Source organism: Copidosoma floridanum, unplaced genomic scaffold (assembly GCF_036245765.1).
Source record: "Copidosoma floridanum isolate Cflo_tuat_1 unplaced genomic scaffold, Cflo_Japanese_pri ptg000002l, whole genome shotgun sequence".
In the NCBI taxonomy this organism is placed as follows: domain Eukaryota; kingdom Metazoa; phylum Arthropoda; class Insecta; order Hymenoptera; family Encyrtidae; genus Copidosoma; species Copidosoma floridanum.
Window position 1 is genome coordinate 1392496 of NW_028321879.1, and position 4645 is coordinate 1397140.

Sequence of the window (4645 nt, forward strand, 5' to 3'; positions counted from 1 at the left end):
TGGTTTAATATTTTTCGCGGAGTTACCGAGTCAGGAGAACTGCCTCTTAAATTAACCATTAACTTGTTTTTTTGCAATGAATTTGGTCACCTAAGCACAGTTTTTTTTTTCACTACAGTCTACATAATAGCCAGTCTTAAACTTGAGCTACACAAAAAAAGTTTACAATCATTAGGAATACTAAGGACAAAAATAAAAATAGAAAATAAATCTGACATTTACGAGCTCAGTTGCTGGCCTTATAACAAGAAATATAAAGGACAGACAGGGAGAGCTTTTAACTATAGGATAAAAGAACACAAAAACGCCTATGAAAAAAGATCAGCCTTACCATCAGCCATACTTTTGATATAAGATTAAAGATTTTACATGTATGTAATAAAAGTACAAAACTAGATTTATTATAAGCATTTCAAATTAACAAGTTAAAATATTCAAATGTTTTATTAAATGATTTGTTTAATCTTAATAGTTGACCTTTGCTAAATCTATATCGCTTATAATGTATCTATGTCAACTATGTACTATGTGCATGTAAAGTAATGATCCACTTACATATTGTGACGATAATGGTGTACATTTTAAATGTGCACGTATTGTATGAATCAGTCTTCTTGCAAAAGTATCAGAAGAAGGTACTGTGGTCCCAAAATGGCCGTAACATTTGTAATGAATAAAAAAAGGGAAGATCGACTAGGGTAACTGTGGATATTATTGGCACTGCTTAAATTACTGGCAGTCAATAGAATTAGATACATACAAAATTATTTTATAATGATAAATTTACAAAAAAAATTTTTGTCGTAAAGTAGATAACTGCACAAATATTAATAAATCGCGTAATAGTACGAAACATAAATTTAAATTATTTCATTAATGATAACACAGACGGGTATGTGATTTTCTCTCAAAAAACTAAATTTTACAGCAAAAAGTGACCTGTTTTCAATAATAAATATGGCAAAATCACACAAGAAATAATTTTATGAATTAAATAAAATCTCAATCTTTCAATAAATGCAATGAAACTTAATTTTAAATTTTGATGCCAGTATTTGGTACAATTTTTGTCACTACAGTCGAATAACTGGCAGTAATTTGGTAAGATACAGCCATCTAACCTAACAAAGTCATCAACCACTAAAGCCTCTTGCTCAGTATTTGTCTTGGCCTTCTGAAGATACTCTTTTTTTTGTTTAGTGATTGAAAAATATCGTCAGAAGGCCAAGTAGAGATAAACAAACAAAAGTGCTGGGGATAAAGATCAATGTTTAATAATTTACAGCTTAGAAACGTCAACTATTAACATGTCCTCGTAAAAGTTAGCTTTTTTTCAACAAGGTTTTATAAGAATGCTAAAAGATACTTGTTGTTTTAATAATATTTACCCACGACAATCCGGAATGCTATGACTGCATATTCCTTTTTTTAACTGTTTAACATGCCAAACGTAGAGAACGGATATCTTATTTAATAACGTTTTGGGCTCAAAATTTGTTGGATACGTAACAGGTTCAAAGCTTGTTAAAACCGTAGAACCCATACCCATACTCAAATATATTGTTAGAAAAGAGTAATGTTATTTTAACCACTTAGTTGAGAAATACATGAGTGTTTTTTGCAAGAAAAAATACATTTATACTGTAAATATCTAGAGTTTGATTTAATGAGCTGTTAATGAATTCGTGATCTGCTTATTAAAAGAAGTTTTTTTCCAATATCTGTACATAGCCTTCTGTACCTTTCTGAGAGTTTTTAACTTTTCGTTGCTTCAAAAATGTTGCTAAAAACAACAGGAGAATTGTATCTCTACTTTTCTGCTAAAAGAGTAAATTAAATAGTACTACAATTTATCTCATTATTATAGTACTTTATTTTTTAATCTCTAACTTAGTAAATAATTGTTTCTGTAACACTGTTCCCTTACCTGAAAACAAAACGAAGTGCCAACACAGTTCTGCCAAATCTCGATCACGTTCGCTACCTTTGTCGCTCTTACCTCATGGGTTTCTGCTCCTGAAAAAGGGGGATTGGCGTAGAACTTCTCTAATGATACGAGGAGAACTATTAAATTAACACAAGAGAATAACTTTAACTACTGAGCTCGCGTTGGCTCAGTCGGCTAGGTCATAGATTGGCACGTGGGAGACCATGGTTTGATTCCTGGCCATAATGCAACTTTTTCGGCCAAGTACCTCTGTAATTTTTCACATGTGCTTTTTCACCACGCAATGCTCCTCGAGGGGGGCTTAGGAAACCTTCTCGCAGCATTATTGCCTAATTTCTACCTACCCCCCTCCAAGTAATGGGAGGCCTTATCCCTCTTCCCTTCCTTCTCCCAAATGCTAAGTGCCCTCAGTAGTGCCCTTTATAGGAGCCGGACATAAAGCATTACGATGTGAAAAAAGAAAAAAAAAACTTCAACTACTCTTTTATTCAATTACTACATAGTACACTAATACATAGTATCTCTCTTTACAATACACAACACAACGCTTTACCTCGTCCTCTGGACTGCGCTGCAGCGACTCCGCCTCACTCCACGCAAGCTACGAGCGCTCGTCCACCACGTCCTGCTCGTCCTGGACCAGGAAGGGCTTTGGCTCGCCCTAGACCCACGCTATTATTCACACCTATACTCCATCCATAATCTTACACCCTACTTTATTCTCTCTCTCTCTCTCTTTGCCCAGCTCGCTCTAGCTCCTTACACTTATACTCCCTTTCCCACTCTCTCTAGCAGAGGACACTGCTAAAGTTGCCGTAGACAGGTGCCATCTAGTGATTGTCTTCTCGGGGACCATTAGCCAAGTGTCGAGCCCAGCTATTACCATCTGTTGAATACTCTGGCGTACAGAATTGTTGGTTAAATTATCACTTGTTTTGCTGCTCTCCAGTGTTTTTATTTTTATTTCTGTCAGCTGTTACATTAACATTTCATTCGTACATAGCGCTGTGTAGAGATAATACATGTACGCCGTTACCGAGAGAGTTTTACGTTTATATTTTGTGTTTATTTTTCTATTTTATACTCATTTTACTTTTTATTTCATTTGTCTTTGGAAGACGCAACTATTTAGCGATATATATGCTTCAAAATACAAATTCAATATTTTATTACTTAAATTTAACGACAGTTACTCTGTTATTTAGTATTAAGCGCGGTTACGTTGTTAATTTTATTCGATTGACTCAGTATTGCTTGCGAATTCGAGTGCAGTTATTATCTAAAAGCTGTATTGATATTTTATCACTTATTTTAGCCTTGTGCGTCTGGCGTGCCATTATTGTATTTGTGTAGAGATTTTGTTAGTTTTATCCGGACGTCATTGCAATGAATAAATGTAAAAAGTGTACAAAAAAGATTGCGAATGATGCGTGGAATTGCACGGCATGTCACAATGCATTTCACCCAGGTTGCATCACGAACTACATATAGTCGAGACCCGAGAATGATTGTTGTGCCCGTATGCATCGTTGCTCTAGAAAGAGAGGTGATGGGGTCGTCGAATCAATTACTTCGCGAGCCGAGGGGCATGATATGAATCGTGGCCTTGCAGACGTTGTTGACTTAAATGTTCCATCGCCTGGCACGTCAAGTTCACGGCGGGCTGCCGGCTTGCCAACTGAAAGCGATGATAACGTGATAGTCGGTGAGGCCAATCAGACGCCTCCTATGCCGCTCGGTTGGGAAGGCTTCGATGAGAATCGCTGCTTTCTCGAACTAATGACATCTATAAATGGCATAAAATTTTATACTGTTGATCGCTTTGATGCTATAGATGAGCGACTGAACTTCATGAATAGCTGGGCGATGAAGCACGATCGGCGTATCAGGGAGCTCGTATCCAAGAATGGTGCTTTGCGGGCCCGGGTCGGCGACCTTGCATCCGAGATGACCAAATTAAAGGTGAAAGTGGGTGCGCGTAGGACCATGGAGAGGGCTAAGCCTACGGTTGATTTGAGGGTGACTGGAGTGACATGTGAGTCCGGTCGCTTCCTGGCCGAAATTATGACATCTGTGCTAATTATACTGGGCTTACAACACTTAGAGGGTGATATTTTATGTATAAAACCTATGCAGCCAAAGAGTGCTAAGACCTCGGTGGAGGTGGCCGGACATTTGGCGGCACCTGCGTATAAATATAAAGCGTTCATTGTGTCATTCAAGTCAACTGGTACGCGTGATTTTGTTCTGTCTAAGAAAAAGTCCTTCGGTGAAATTAAATACTCGACTCTGTTTCCCGATCTTAATACCAGCACTGTTATAAAACTTCACGAAATGCTTTCTTAACCGGTATTCAAGCTTTACATGCAAACCAAAGACGTAGAAAAAAAAAACGCGGTTATAAATATGTTTGGGCGCGTGGAGAAGAGATTTTGGTGCGTAAGGATGATAAGTCAGATATTATTATTATTGCTTCGGATTCGGACCTAAAATTGTTGAATTGACTGCCTGCCAGACCTTCCTCAGAGCCTCGAGGTGCATGCGCCAGTAGTTTGCGTATAGCGCATATAAATGCGAATTCCATGGGGGCACATATGGATGAGATTGGATGACTGCTTAATGAGTTAAATCTTGACGTGTCGGCTATATCCGAGTCATGGCTTACTCCAGCACGGGACTCGTCACTATACTCAATTA